Genomic DNA, 17,184 nt, shown 5'->3' with positions numbered 1-17,184 from the left:
TTGTAGCAGTTCTGAAGCCATTGCCGTGAAGTGTTTCCTTCAGCTTAGAAATCAAGTTAGACTTAAGTCAGGGGAGCGCAGTAGGTGGTATAGCACTTAGCAGCCTCATCACTCAAACAAATCGGTAACAATTGCCCTGCAAAATTATGGTCAGGTCCTGCAGAAAGTGTCATCAGTTCTGTCTCTATGCTGTTCATTTTTGGAACACAACCTACAGCCAGCTTAGAGACAGAAATGATGACACTCTCTGCAGCACCTGAGCATCATTTTGCAGGACAATGCTCAAGCACGTACAGTGCAAGCTGTTACTGATTTGTTCGACTGATGGGGCTGCTAAGTGTTGTACCACGTACTGCACTCCCCTGTCTTAAGCCCTCATAAGTTCAACTCGATTTCTAAACTGAAGAAAACACTTCACGGCATTCGCTTCAGAACTGCTACAAATTCGTCGGGCAATAGACCGCGACACTCGAACTGTCAACAGAACTGGCACTGCTAAGAGTATCCTATGACTACCACATCACTGGCAATGGGATATATACAATGATGGTGACTACTTTGAAGGTCAGTAAAACTTTGAAACACGTATCTATTTTGTACGACCTGGCCGGCCACTGGTGGCTGAGCGGTTCTGGCGCTACAGTCTGGAACCGCGCGACTGCTACGGTCGCAGGTTCGAATCCTGCCTCGAGCATGGATGTGTGTGTTGTCCTTAGGTTAGTTAGGTTTAAGTAGTTCTAAGTTCTAGGGGACTTATGACCTCAGCAGTTGAGTCCCATAGTGCTCAGAGCCATTTTTGTACGAGCCGTAAATAAATAGTTGCCACTATTAAAGTTCCAAACCTTGTATATAAATGATATAGGAAACAATCTGGGTAGCTGTTTTAGGTTGTTTGCAGATGATTCTATCGTGTATCGTCTAGTAGGTAAATCATTTAAGATGGAGGGAAAAAAAGTAAGACTACATTAAATAAAAGCTTTTCCCGTATCACATGTAGCTGAACTATAAGATTGAGTTGCTTATGTTTTGGCTCTATGGCAGGGCTAGGCACATTATGCTCTAACTCAATCTACTGTGACTCTTGTTGACTTGGCAGTGCTGTACAAGAGTACAGGAGCAACCTTTTTGCTTCCTTTATACTGTGTGTACAGCATAAATTTTCAGTATCCATGTGTTATGCAGGTAGTTCTGAAAATTATCAACTATATCTATTCAGATGTCAAATATAACAATGAAAATAATCAATTATTGACAAAATAATATAAATGGATAGGTAAAAATATCTACTCACCAAGAAGGGGCAGGAGAACTTTTACTAGCTTTAGGAGCCATTGGCTCCTTCTTCTGCCAGAAGAGTTGAAGGGGAAGGAAGAGGGGGAAGGAAAAGGACTGGAAAGGTTTAGGGAAAGGGTTACAGTGTACAGAAGTTACCCAGACCTCCGGGTCAGGGGAGACTTACCAGACTGCTGTCCCCCGACAGTCTTCTCTTCTCATCCCGTCTGGTAAGTCTCCCCTGACATATGTTCTGGGTGACTTTTGTACACTGTATCCCTTTTCCCAAAACCTCTCCAGTCTTTTTCCTTCACCCCTCTTTCTTCCCCTTCAACTCTTCTGCCAGAAGAAGGACCCACTGGCTCCGAGAGCTTGTAAAAGTTAAACCCTCTTGTGTGCCTATTCTGCTGCCACTTAGTAAGTACATTTTTTTGTATATCCATTTACATTATATCTCACCACATAGTGGAGATGCTGAGTTGTGATAGGCATAACAAAAAGATTCACACCATTATAGCTTTTGGCCATTAAGGCCTTTGTCAGCAGTTGAGTCGCCTATGAGTAGTACCTTCTCCCGCTTCTGGCTACAGATGTGTGGCTGGGCGCCACTATCTAAATTGCTCCGGTTCGGAAATATCGTAGATCCAGGGCTGATGCACAGAGCAGTCCGAGTTGTAGTGGGGAACTGCTGAAATGAACCAATTTCTAACAGGTCACGGGAAGATATTGCGAATGGTGGGTATTGTGCTGTTTCCTCTTCGTTTATTGCTCTCACATTAAATGAAAACAAAACGGATTTCTGTGGCCGGGAGCTACCAAATGAATTAAAATACGTTCGCTTAATTACGGAAGGCAAAAATATGTTGTTAGTTTCAGGTTTTATTTGCACCTTTCAAACAGTCAAGCATTAATCACCTTGCAGAACAATGAAGTTATTTTTGTCGGTTTGCTATAGAGATTTGGCTTTTATTAATATTTTGCACTGAGGCAGTCAATTTATTTGAAACAAAGTGTTTAATTTCACACTGTTGGCTAGTTTCAACTGTTCGCTGCATTTCAAGTGCACGTTTTCCATCTTCTAGCTCGCATGGTATTATGCCATAATAAAGAACCAAACATGAGGTAATACAGTACTGGTACTCAAGAAAATTTACATCCAAATCCGGACATAAGATCTACATCTACATCTACATTGATACTCCGCAAGCCACCCAACGGTGTGTGGCGGAGGGCACTTTACGTGCCACTGTCATTACCTCCCTTTCCTGTTCCAGTCGCGTATGGTTCGCGGGAAGAACGACTGTCTGAAAGCCTCCGTGCACGCTCTAATCTCTCTAATTTTACATTCGTGATCTCCTCGGGAAGTATAAGTAGGGGGAAGCAATATATTCGATACCTCATCCAGAAACGCACCCTCTCGAAACCTGGCGAGCAAGCTACACCGCGATGCAGAGCGCCTCTCTTGCAGAGTCTGCCACTTGAGTTTATTAAACATCTCCGTAACGCTATCACGGTTACCAAATAACCCAGTGACGAAACGCGCCGCTCTTCTTTGGATCTTCTCTATCTCCTCCGTCAACCCGACCTGGTACGGATCCCACACTGATGAGCAATACTCAAGTATAGGTCGAACGAGTGTTTTGTAAGCCACCTCCTTTGTTGATGAACTACATTTTCTAAGCACACTCCCAATGAATCTCAACCTGGTACCCGCCTTACCAACAATTAATTTTATATGATCATTCCACTTCAAATTGTTCCGTACGCATACTCCCAGATATTTTACAGAAGTAACTGCTACCAGTGTTTGTTCCGCTATCATATAATCATACAATAAAGGATCCTTCTTTCTATGTATTCGCAATACATTACATTTGTCTATGTTAAGGGTCAATTGCCACTCCCTGCACCAAGTGCCTATCCGCTGCAGATCTTCCTGTATTTCGCTACAATTTTCTAATGCAGCAACTTCTCTGTATACTACAGCATCATCCGCGAAAAGCCGCATGGAACTTCCGACACTATCTACTAAGTCATTTATATATATTGTGAAAAGCAATGGTCCCATAACACTCCCCTGTGGCACGCCAGAGGTTACTTTAACGTCTGTAGACGTCTCTCCATTGATAACAACATGCTGTGTTCTGTTTGCTAAAAACTCTTCAATCCAGCCACACAGCTGGTCTGATATTCCGTAGGCTCTTACTTTGTTTATCAGGCGACAGTGCGGAACTGTATCGAACGCCTTCCGGAAGTCAAGAAAAATAGCATCTACCTGGGAGCCTGTATCTAATATTTTCTGGGTCTCATGAACAAATAAGGCGAGTTGGGTCTCACACGATCGCTGTTTCCGGAATCCATGTTGATTCCTACATAGTAGATTCTGGGTTTCCAGAAATGACATGATACGCGAGCAAAAAACATGTTCTAAAATTCTACAAGAGATCGACGTAAGAGATATAGGTCTATAGTTTTGCGCATCTGCTCGACGACCCTTCTTGAAGACTGGGACTATCTGTGCTCTTTTCCAATCATTTGGAACCCTCCGTTCCTCTAGAGACTTGCGGTACACGGCTGTTAGAAGGGGGGCAAGTTCTTTCGCGTACTCTGTGTAGAATCGAATTGGTATCCCGTCAGGTCCAGTGGACTTTCCTCTATTGAGTGTTTCCAGTTGCTTTTCTATTCCTTGGACACTTATTTCGATGTCAGCCATTTTTTCGTTTGTGCGAGGATTTAGAGAAGGAACTGCAGTGCGGTCTTCCTCTGTGAGACAGCTTTGGAAAAAGGTGTTTAGTATTTCAGCTTTACGCGTGTCATCCTCTGTTTCAATGCCATCATCATCCCGTGGTGTCTGGATATGCTGTTTCGAGCCACTTACTGATTTAACGTAAGACCAGAACTTCCTAGGATTTTCTGTCAAGTCGGTACATAGAATTTTACTTTCGAATTCAATGAACGCTTCACGCATAGCCCTCCTTACGCTAACTTTGACATCGTTTAGCTTCTGTTTGTCTGAGAGGTTTTGGCTGCGTTTAAACTTGGAGTGGAGCTCTCTTTGCTTTCGCAGTAGTTTCCTAACTTTGTTGTTGTACCAAAGATTGTGCACTTTAAGCCGAATTATGCATTTTAGTATAGTTCACGAAATTCCGATGCTCCTGAAGTATCCTTTGATGTCTTATTTCTTTTATGACATAATGCAAGATCTTTTAATATTTTACACGTACGAACATGCGGGCTTCCTGCGTCATCGTAGCTGCGCAGGCGCAGTGACGCCTGTTATCTGGCGCTCTCTGGCAACTGCTGAAATGAACCAATTTCTAACAGGTCACGGGAAGATATTGCGAATGGTGGTTTGAAAAGTGTTAATTTCAAAGTAAATTTCCTTTTATGCAAGATGAACTATGTGCGAGAATGTACGATGAATTTCTTAAATCACAGAGCATTTGACTCTCATTTAAAAATCAACTCTTTGGGGACGACCATCTAGAAGAATTTCGAGCCCAGAAGATTAGACATTTACATCGAAATTAAAAATTTTACTGGCACATTTGTGTGATGTATCTTAGAGTGACACGCGCAAAATGATCAGCATTATATGTGGAACTTTAGCTTTCTCTTGCAGCTTATTAATCTTCGAGACTAATATTATTTGTGAAAGCTTTGTTTTTCTTCTATCAAAACTATGTATATTAATTTAAACCATTAACTTTTCTTTTTGTGTGTTCGCGCTACTTAAGAGTGATCTTGCTATTGGTTGACTACGCTGTGTGTCCTGTACTGTCATCAGCTGCTGCGATCATTTGACATGAGCTATGACTGGCTTACAAAAGCGCGTCGCAATCTCGATTTCATTGCTTCGGAAAGTAAGATGCAATGTTTGGTGGAATTCGAATTTATACCTTCGTAAAACGAACATGTTGCTGCACATCAAAGATCTTTCCAAAAAGTGTCCCCCCCCCCCACTCCCCGGGTTTCGTTTTCTAAAGTGCCGGCAAATTCTATGTCTGTGTAGAAAACCATAAACATTCTAAGGGTTGATAAGTTTTACAGTGCCGAGGAAAAGTATACTGTCATTTAACATGGAAAAAGTGTATTTTCAACCAGGAAATCTGGGAAAAATCCGGGATTTTTTCCCCCTTGTCCACGTACACACCCTGTCATCTTTTGTCTGACATCCTTCACCTGTCACTTCCCTTTTCCTTTCCTCTTGCTGGCCTTGGTTTTATAAGATGGATGTATCGTTAAGTGTATGGGTGCAAATAATAATATATTTTATTCAAGTAATGGATTTTGTTGTATTTTTTCCCTCTCTTATGTTAACAACAGATTACCATGTGGAAACATAAATAACGAGTGAGTGGTGTTGTATATACCACAATAACTGGCTTGGGTGAAGTTTGGAAAGCTGCAGTTGTGGCAATCTCACCGAAATGACTATGAATTGCACTAATTGTTTAGAACCTCCTCTTCATTTAATTAAAAAGTCCATTTGCGAAGATGAATTAGATTATCACACCTTAAATTTTTTCAAACTTTCGTAGTTGCAAACATACATAGCCAAGCCAGTTATCTCCAAAACACAATATTTCATGCAAACTGGAGATAATCAATTCATTGTCAATTCAACTGTCCAAAAAAAAAAAAAAAGAGATTATTTATGTTAATTGCCTGATCTTGCTGAAGAAATAAATGGCATATTTAGTGATTTGAGCCACTGACTTCCATATATATTCCTGGCAAGTCCATTCATTGCTGATGTGTGGGTTGGCCCATTACAAAGAATTCAGCATCTGTAGAATTAGGGCTACTAGAACAACAAGAGGACAAAGGACTGAAACGATCAGGTTGTTCAGCTATGTACTGAATTCTGGAAGAAAGTTCAGAACAAAAATACTTCAAACAGAATAGTGTGAAAAGAGAACTCAGTTTTACAGACCACTTGTGTGTGTCACATTTATCAGCATTCAACTTCATTAAATCTAAATACTGACATGAACTAGGTGATGAACATTTGAGTCAACTTTTGCAAACTGTGCTCACGAATTGAGCCAGATTTCATACAGTTCACTACAAAAATAAACGTTTGAAAAAGCACAACACAAAAATAACTTTGATTTCTTGTTGTGTAAAGAAACATTGTCCAATTCCATTAATTTTAAAATAAAAAATGTCTTCATGTATGTTTGCTATTTGTCTCTAACAATGCAGCTCTCATTGAATCACTCCCATGAGTTTGTGGCGATCCCTACTCTGTGGATTCTGGATTGCAGTTGCAACATGAAATATTCTAAGGACTAACATTATAACAAAAAAGTAACAAATCCCTTCAAAGTAGCGAATAATTTAGCAATTTTTTCACAGGTGTTGCTGGTAATGACACAGTCAAACTTACACAAGAGTACCCAAGCCAATGAACCAAAATAAGTACTTGTGGAGGTATGGGGTGGAGGGTTAATAATAATAATAATAATAATGCATGGCAACACAGGCTACAGATCAGAATAGAAAAACTGAGAAAAGACATCGGACAGCTAACACAATTTATAAGAAATGAAATCTCAGAAAAAAACGAAAAAGGTTAGGTAAAATCTCACAACAAGAAGCGATAGACCAATTAGATGAAAAGAAGCAGAAATTACAAGCATTGGCCAAACGACTCAGAAGATACAAAAAAAGTGAAAATAGAAGGAAACAAAACCAAACTTTCAACACAAACCAAAAGAAATTTTACCAGACAATAGATAACACACACATTAAAATAGACAATCCACCAAACATAACAGACATGGAACACTTCTGGAGCAACATATGGTCAAACCTGGTACAACATAACAGGCATGCGCGGTGGATACAAGCAGAAACACACACATACAAGATGATACCACAAATGCCTGAAGTGATAATTTTGCAACATGAAGTCACCCAAGCAATTAATTCTACTCACAATTGGAAAGCCCCTGGAAAAGATAAAATAGCAAATTTCTGGCTAAAGAAGTTCACCTCAACACATTCACATCTAACTAAATTATTTAACAATTACATTGCAGACCCATACACATTCCCTGATACACTTACACATGGAATAACTTATCTGAAACCTAAAGATCAAGCAGACACAGCAAACCCAGCTAAATATCGCCCCATAACATGCCTACCAACAATATACAAAATATTAACTTCAGTCATTACACAGAAATTGATGACACATACAACACAGAACAATTATAAATGAAGAACAAAAAGACTGTTGCAAAGGAGCACGAGGATGCAAAGAGCAACTGATAATAGATGCAGAGGTGACATATCAAGCTAAAACTAAACAAAGGTCGCTACACTACGCACACATTGATTACCAAAAAGCTTTTGATAGTGTACCCCACTCATGATTATTACAAATATTGGAAATATACAATGTAGATCCTAAATTGATACAGTTCCTAAACATAGTAATGAAAAATTGGAAAACCACACTTAATATCCAAACAAATTAAAATAATATCACATCACAGCCAATACAGATTAAGCGTGGAATATACCAAGGAGACTCATTAAGTCCTTTCTGGTTCTGCCTTGCTCTGAACCCACTATCCAACATGCTAAGTAATACAAATTATGGATACAATATTACTGGAACATACCCACACAAAATCACACATTTGCTATACATGGATGATTTAAAACTACTGGCAGCAACAAATCAACAACTCAGCCAATTACTAAAGATAACAGAAATATTCAGCAATGATATAACTATGGCTTTTGGAACAGACAAATGTAAGAAAAATAGCATTGTCAAGGGAAAGCACACTAAACAAGAAGATTACATATTGGATAACCACAGCGACTGCATAGAAGCAATGGAAAAAACAGATACCTATGAATATCTAGGATACAGACAAAAAGTAGGAATAGATAATACAAATATTAAAGAAGAACTAAAAGAAAAATATAGATGAAGACTAACAAAAATACTGAAAACAGGATTGACAGCAAGAAACAAGACAAAAGCTATAAATACTTACGCTATACCGATATTGACCTACTCATTTGGAGTAGTGAAATGGAGTAACACAGACCTAGAAGCACTCAATACACTTACACGATCACAATGCCACAAATATAGAATACATCACATACATTCAGCAACAGAAAGATTCACATTAAGCAGAAAGAAAGGAGGAAGGGGATTTATCGATATAAAAAACCTGCCTTATAGACAGGTAGACAATTTAAGAAAATTCTTTCTAGAACAAGTAGAAACTAGCAAAATACACAAAGCAATCACTCATATAAATACATCGGCTACACCATTGCAATTTCATAACCACTTCTACAACCCTTTAGATCACATAACATCGACAGATATGAAGAAAGTAAATTGGAAAAAGAAAACACTACATGACAAGCACCCGTATCATCTAACACAGCCACACATCGATCAAGACGTGTCCAACACATGGCTAAGAACAGGCAATATATACAGTGACATGGAAGGATTCATGATTGCAATACAGGATCAAACAATAAGCACCAGATATTACAGCAAGCATATTATTAAAGATCCCAATACCACAACAGATAAATGCAGACTTTGCAAACAACAAATAGAAACAGTAGATCACATCACAAGCGGATGTACAATACTAGCAAATACAGAATACCTCAGAAGACATGACAATGTAGCAAAAATAATACATCAACAGCTTGCCTTACAACATAAACTTATAAAACAACACGTTCCCACATACAAGTATGCACCACAAAATGTACTGGAGAATGATGAATACAAATTATACTGGAACAGAACCATTATAACAGATAAAACAACACCACATAACAAACCTGACATCATACTCACCAATAAAAAGAAGAAATTAACACAACTAATTGAAATATCCATACCCAATACAAAAAATATACAAAAGATAACAGGAGAAAAAATTGAAAAATAGATCCAACTGGCTGAGGAAGTCAAGGACATGTGGCATCAGGATAAAGTTGACATTATACCAATTATACTATCAACTACAGGAGTCATACCACACAATATCCACCAGTGCATCAATGCAATACAGCTACATCCAAACTTATATATACAACTACAGAAATCCGTAATTATTGATACATGTTCAATTACCCGAAAGTTCCTAAATGCAAATTAACATATACCGTACAGCTAAAAGGAAGTCACGCTTGATCAAGGTCCGCGTCACTTTCCATTTTTGACCAGACATAACGTCTGAGAAAAGAAAGAAATAATAATAATAATAATAATAATAATAATAATGTTATAGGTACTCATAAGTTGGAAATATTGGAATATTGTTTGCTGTCTTTTACAAGAGTGTGGAAACTATTTCTGTGGTCAGCCACAAAGCAGTGGAGCACGTACTGACCATAGTCTCCAGCCTGCAAGTCCAAATTCTTGTCCATCCCACTGAAAGAAATGTTTCTATTCTCTATTTGCCCAGCGGGATCAGGACTATGATTATAAATGAAGATTTTGAGTTCTAATTGATAGATATTTTTGGTAGTTTCACATGCACAACATTGTAACATTCATTGTGTTCATACTAACAATAAATCTCTCTATTCTAAACAGCACTAGAAAAATAGAAAATAATTGTCACCACTTGCCACACTGATTTGTTAACCTTATGGGCAGCACATTAACAGTTACTTCTGCAAAATCTAAGCAATACAGGACGGTGTACAGTCCTTGCGATTTCACTTTCTATTTGTACTGAAAATATGCGTTTATTAACAGCCTGTCTGTGACATCATCTTAGGCAGCGCATACTCCTGCATTTGACTGACATGGATCGTACGGTGGCTGGGTGTGAGGTGAAGCGTAGTCTTGCCTCTCGGACTGTATTTATATATGTGGCGCAGCGGACAGCCAAGGGAACCCCTGCTGTTATCTGCTCTATGCCCATGGTAGCAGCTTCTAAACAGATTATTGTTATTTTATAACAATATCATGAATCAATTTAGAATCTTTGTAATTTTTGTATGAATGTACACTACTGGCCATTAAAATTGCTGCACCATGAAAGATGACGTGCTACAGACAAGAAATTTAATAGACAGGAAGAAGATGCTGTGATATGCAAATGATTACCTTTTCAGAGCATTCAAACAAGGTTGGCACCGGTGGCGACACCTACAACATGCTGACATGAGGAACTTTTCTAACTGATTTCTCATACACAAACAGCATTTGACCAGCATTGCCTGGTGAAACGTTGTTGTGATGCCTCATGTAAGGAGGAGAAATGCGCACCATCACATTTCCGACTTTAATAGAGGTCTGATTGTAGCCTATCACGATTGCGGTTTGTCGTATCACAACATTGCTGCTTGCGTTGGTCGAGATCCAATGACTGTTAGCAGAATATGGAATCGGTGGGTTCAGGAGGGTAATACGAACTCTGTGCTGGATTCCAATGGCCTCGTATCACTAACAGTCGAGATGACAGGCATCTTATCCACATGGCTGTAACGGATCGTGCAGCCCCGTCTTGATCCCTGAGTCAACAGGTGGGGACGTTTGCAAGACAACAACCATCTGCACAAACAGTTCGATGTCATTTGCAGCAGCATGGACTATCAGCTCGGAGACCATGGCTGCGGTTACCCTTGATGCTGCATCACAGACAGGAGCTGTGATAGTGTACTCAATGATGAACCTGGGTGCACGAATGGCAAAACGTCAATTTTTCGGATGAATCCAGGTTCTGTTTACAGCATCATGATGGTCGCATCTGTGTTTGGCAACATCACGGTGAATGCACATTGGAAGCATGTATTCATCATCGCCATACTGGCGTATTACCCGGCGTGATGGTATGGGATGCCATTGGTTACACGTCTCGGTCACCTCTTGTTCGCATTGACGGCACTTTGAACAGTGGACGTTACATTTCAGATGTGTTACAATCCGTGGCTCTACCCTTCATTCGATCCCTGCGAAACCCTACATTTCAGCAGGATAATGCACGACCACATGTTGCAGGTCCTGTACGGGCCTTTCTGGATACAGAAAATGTTCGACTGCTGCCCTGGCCAGCATATTCTCCAGATCTATCACCAATTGAAAATGTCTGGTCAATGGTGGCCGAGCAACTGGCTCGTCACAATATGCCAGTCACTACTCTTGATGAACTGTGGTATTGTGTTGAAGCTGTATGGGAAGCTGTACCTGTACGCACCATCCAAGTTCTGTTTGACCCAATGCCCAGGCGTATCAAGGCTGTTATTACGGTCAGAGTTGGTTGTTCTGGATACTGATTTCTCAGGATCTATGCACTCAAATTGCGTGAAAATGTAATAACATGTCAGTTCTAGTATAATATATTTGTCCAATGAATACCCGTTTATCATCTGCATTTCTTCTTGGTGTAGCAATTTTAATGGCCAGTAGTGTAGTTAAGTTGGTTAAAATCACAGAAAAAGTTTTAGCTCGCCTACAGAATTTTTAGAATGGAACTAACAGTAGAACCTGACCTCTGAACTACAACTTTAAAGAGTGCTTGTATTTGTTATTATTTACATCCAGGCCTTGAAATTTGTTATAGCTCTGTTATTTAATAGGTTTCATCATATGCTGTAACCAAAACTTTCTAGCATAAAACTTTAATCTACTACAAAGAAGGATGTTTTCGTTCCAATTTAGTTTTCAGTAAATTACTCGAAAACTATTAGTGGCAGCTCAGTGGGGTTACATAATTAATGTTTTTATTCTAAACTCACGCATCATACCAATTTTCATATTTCTAAGTTTAATATTTAGTGGCTTCAAGTTTTCTTAAAAATGCGGATTCTGACCAAAATATTGCTTTAAACACATTGAGACTTGTACCAGTTAATTTTGACATACATCTGCACCTTCTGACCAATTTTTGGGTTCGTAGCATTGTTATTTAGAGTCACTTATTTTTTCTTAAAATGACGTATTTAGGGAAAAATATTCATTTGATCGATCTGAGATTTGACAATTTAAACATTAATTTATTAAAGCAGACGTGTTGTGATGTGGCCCTACTAGCAGTGAACTAGGGTAAATCCCAGCACACTCGCTTGCCTCTGTATTTCTCAAATGATACAGCTCTTGTTTCGCCACAGAGAGTCAATGTACATCATTTCTGTCTCACAAGATAAAGTAGCTAATGCAAAGAAACAGGAATCAATAGGAGTATTTATTGACCGGTCCAAAGCTTTTGACATGATGAACCATAAGATTCTGCTGTTAAAGCTTGAAAAATATGATGTTTGAGGTCTGGTCAACAACTGGATCAGTTCCTTCCTGAGCAATCGTATGCAGGCAGCATGCATCAAGCACACAAATATCCTCCGAAAAACTGTACCTGTACACTTACCAGACCATAAACAAATTAAATATGGTATACCACAAGGATCAGTAATGACACCCCCTTCTGTTCTTTCTGTATATAAATGACCCCAGCTTAAATTTTGATGCCCATAAAACAATTATATTTGCAGATAACACCACAATTATGCTAACAGGAGACAGCAAAGAACAGTTACAGCAATCAGTAAACACTGTCACGAACCTACTTGGTAGCTGGGCACAGAATAACCAGTGTGTAATAAATAGTAAAAAAACCATAGCACCAAAAGTCCACAATGCTCCAAACAAGAACATGTTTATCCCATTGGTCTCTATCAACAACGAACTAATTAGTAACACTACTGAAACCAAATTCCTAGGATTTTGGCTGCAGAGCAATGTAAAATGGAATAAGCATATTGAATACCTTAAAACAGTACTGCGCAAGACATGTTACCTTCTTTGTTCACTAAAGCCAGAGGACAGTATTGAAAGCACGTTGTGCATCCTTCCAGTCGTGCCTTAAATATGGAGTCAGTTTGTGGGGAAACTCTAAAACAGCTAATAGCAATTTCAAACTACAAGAAAGGGCCATTAGAATCGTGTTTGGATGCAAACCTAGAGACTCTTGTAAACCTCCATTTAAGACATGGTATCCCTCCATTACCATGTGTATACATTATGGAGACCCATATATTCTTTAAAATAAATATAATAGGTAAGGACTGGAAAAAAAAAACGAAAAAGCTATTGTGATATACATTATCACTTCACCAGACAAAACAAAAATTTACATACAATCCAAATCAAAAAATCTCTGTGCTTAACAGGTACTTTCCGTACGGGAGTTAAACTTTATAACAAAGTTCCTGAGAACATAAAACCTATTACTGAGATCGAAATCTTTGGAAAATCTCTAATCTTGTATTTACAGCATCACTGCTTTCACTTCGTTGAAGAATATTTAAATTTATGAAGTGTTTTATATAAATACTTAATGTATAAAGTGTTTTATTGTAACCTTAAATAAGTATGCCCAGGAAACACTTTCAGAAGTATATTTATAACTTGTCTTGTGCAAAAGATGCTTTCGTAGACAACTGGACCAATAAATACAATACAATACAAGGAGTGACTGATCTTGCTGACTTATCTGACCAAACTGCTGATTACTGAATTCTTGTAATGAAAGATTCACATGTTAGGTAATACTATTTAAACAGGTGTACTAACAAGGCCATGCTAAAAGATGCTCATCTCCGATGATATGAAGTCAAGACATTGCTCACGCAACATCCAAGTGAACAATTCATACAATCCTACAAAATGCAAAACAATGTATTGTTTTACAGATGTAAAAATTATAATTGGTGTGTGTATACCTGAAGCTTGCACAAACACTTTAGTTTGGCATACAAAGCATCAAAATGTCTAAGAAAGCTGAATATTCATTTTTATTTTCATAATGTGTGGAGAAATGTAGAACTGTTGTCAAATCTGTGACAGAATGAAATCAACAAACAAATGCTGTTATACAGAACTATGCCTTATATTAGCAACTCAACCCTGGCGAGTAGTATCTGTTGATGTTGCTGGTCTAGTACCCTCTGCATGACGTGGAATTGTAGGCCTTTATGATCTTTTTCCGAAATATGTCAAGCTGTATGCCACAAAGATGACAACATTATTTACCATCATTAGAAGAATTCTTAGGGACTAAAAAACGGACCTTTGGTAAGTCTACTGCATTCCTAACAGATAATGCTTCAAACTTTACAAACAAGAAAGGAAAGATTTCCTACAGTATTGTAATATGAAACACATTTTGATATCAAAATTTCACCTGCAAGGTGACTTGATTGAAGATATTTTCAGAGAATTAATTGTTTAGTATGAACATACACAAGTTCACAACATGAATGTTGGGTGGGATTTATTGAAACATTTGAGCACATAGTAAACAACTTATCAATTTACACAACTCCATATACATCCTCAAATCTCTTAACGAACAGTAAAGAAGTTAACAATAGGATAAGCCTACTGGCTTGTTTGCCTAAAAAATGCTGGAAGAAAATGTAAGGGATACACTGATTGCACTTAATGAACAACTGCTGTTCCCACAGATAAGTCAGCTTTGCATAGTTTGATGAAACGCATCTACTAATCATGCACAGAAATCTAATCACAGAATAGAGAATCAATTTATTGTGAACTGAGTTTCATCTCAGTAGTTTAAGCAAATTATTTGCCATTTACTGGTAAGTAATCTTTAGATGAGTGAATCTGACAATGTCAATATTTCAGCAAAAGTCAGTAAGAGCTTTTTCTCCCTGATGACACAAAGGGAGGTCAGTGGCATTAATCAGGTGATTAAAATAATTTCTACTTTAGCTTGCAGGGCAGATGAGCCTTTGCCCCAATATCACCAATGCCAAGCTTGCTACTAACAATTCAATTGACCTAGGACTCTGTCTCGCCCAAGAGTCTCAAGAAAAATACCTATATTATCAAGAATGTCATTAAGCATCTAGGTAAATGTTGTGTGCTACACACTCTATTCACTGATCTTCTGTTAAGCTGTGGCGGTCGCAATCTCAGACACAGTTCTTATACTCAAAAAAACAAAATTACTCGCAGCAGCTGTGTGTGCTGATAAGCAGAATTTTTGGTTTATCTGATGGGACATCTATTCTACATTAATATCAAAAAAGCAGTTTATGTACAGAAAGAGTTGACAAAATTAAATCTAGTTTCAGTGGTACTCAGAAACCAAAAAATTTTATAGTTTTCCATTTCATGAAGTTGTATTTTATCTTGCATTGAATTAGTATATGATTTATCTTTGTTGTAAACTTTGTCTGGCCTTGGTTATTCACTCTAAAACTGAACAAGTGGCCACTCCTTCAGTAGGATGTGTGCAAGCATATGGGGGGACAAGTTTGCTAGTTATCAGGAGCTCAAATGTTAGGCATGTTATGGAGCCTCTTAGAGAAATAGTGTCCTGTGCTGGAAAGAAGTGCAATGTGAGCTCAGTATGTGTGGCTCATCCGAGATGTGGAGGGGACTCCTGCCTGGGGCTCTTGAGGGTGCGGTGAACAGTCATCTTCGAGTTGCGGTTCATGACAGCACAAATGACGCATGTCATTTCATACAAGCAACCAGCAGAAATGTTGAAGACTGCCAGCCTCAGTCAAGAAGTGCAAGAAGAACTTAACATTTTGCATTATCGTACCCAGAAATGAAAGGGATTTTTGGTTTGAAGATGAGGGGAGGATCTCAATTAGAGGCTCCATCCATTATATGATGGTCTTTGCTGTAGATTTCTGAACGTGTGCTGTGGAGTGGAGAATTATGCACTACACAGAGGAAGCAACTCCTTGGATAGCAGAGTACTTGTCATAATGCCTCCTCTCTTTCATAAATGATTAAATTTTGTTTGTTTTATATGATAAGCAAAAGGGAAGACGGGATTATCTTAATGATGGAAGCAACTTTAAAAATCAGCACGATGTGTGATTGATTGTTGATCGGCTACTAATAGTGTGATGATGCACAGTTAGTCAGGATAAATGACATAGTGCCTTACAGTGTGGATACACCTCAGTGGGCGTCAGTCACAATCATTAATGACTACAGGGCAAATGTCTTTAAGAGTAGTTTAAAAGAAACAACCTGGGATGAAATTTATAAAGAACCAAATGCCAATATAAAATTTAATCTATTCCATGATAAATTCATATCAGTATTTGAAAATTGCTTTCTGCATAAGCTGATCAGAAGGGACACTAAACAGCCGTGTAAAAAAACATGGAACACTAAGGGGACTAAAGTACCTTGTGAAAGGAAAAGGGAAATGTATCCTTTGGCAAGAACAAGTAGAGACCCTGCAGTAGTTACACACTACAAAAACTACTCAAAATTACTAAGAAAGGTTATTAAAAAATCAAGAAACATACACATAATGTCAGAAATCAGTAGTCTGACAACAGTGTTTAGGCAATATGGAATATAGTGAAGCAAGGGACAGGACAACCAACCATAGAAGAGGATAACATTATTATTGAATTGAATGGAAGGGTTATAAATGACAAGTCACAGATAGCAAATGTATTTAATAATCATTTCTTAAACATAGTAGAAAGCATATGGATCAACTGTTCAAGAGAAAGATTGCAGCAATATGTTGAAGAAGTAACTCTCATAAAATTACATCATATGAATGTACCACCAACTTCTACTTCTGAAATTAAGAGGGTCATATATTTGCTCAAGAATAAAAGCTCTTCTGGTTTTGATGGTGTTTCCAATAGAATATTCTAAGATTTGTTTCCATATAATAAGTCTGGTATTGTCTGAAATATGTAATGTATCACTAAGTCAAGGCATTTTTCCAGAGAGACTAAAATGTGCCGTTAAACCCCTTTTTAACACTTTCGAGACGAGCGACATAGCTCCTACGTCGGTCCAACAGTACCCCAAAAAGATGATCGATGTAGCTCCTACGTCGGCCGATTACCAGCCATGTTAACGACTCCCAGCGCATGACTTTCATATTCACT

Source organism: Schistocerca serialis, chromosome 7 (assembly GCF_023864345.2).
Source record: "Schistocerca serialis cubense isolate TAMUIC-IGC-003099 chromosome 7, iqSchSeri2.2, whole genome shotgun sequence".
Lineage (NCBI taxonomy): Eukaryota > Metazoa > Arthropoda > Insecta > Orthoptera > Acrididae > Schistocerca > Schistocerca serialis.
The sequence above is the reverse complement of the archived record's forward strand: the minus strand, read 5'-3'. Positions refer to the sequence as shown.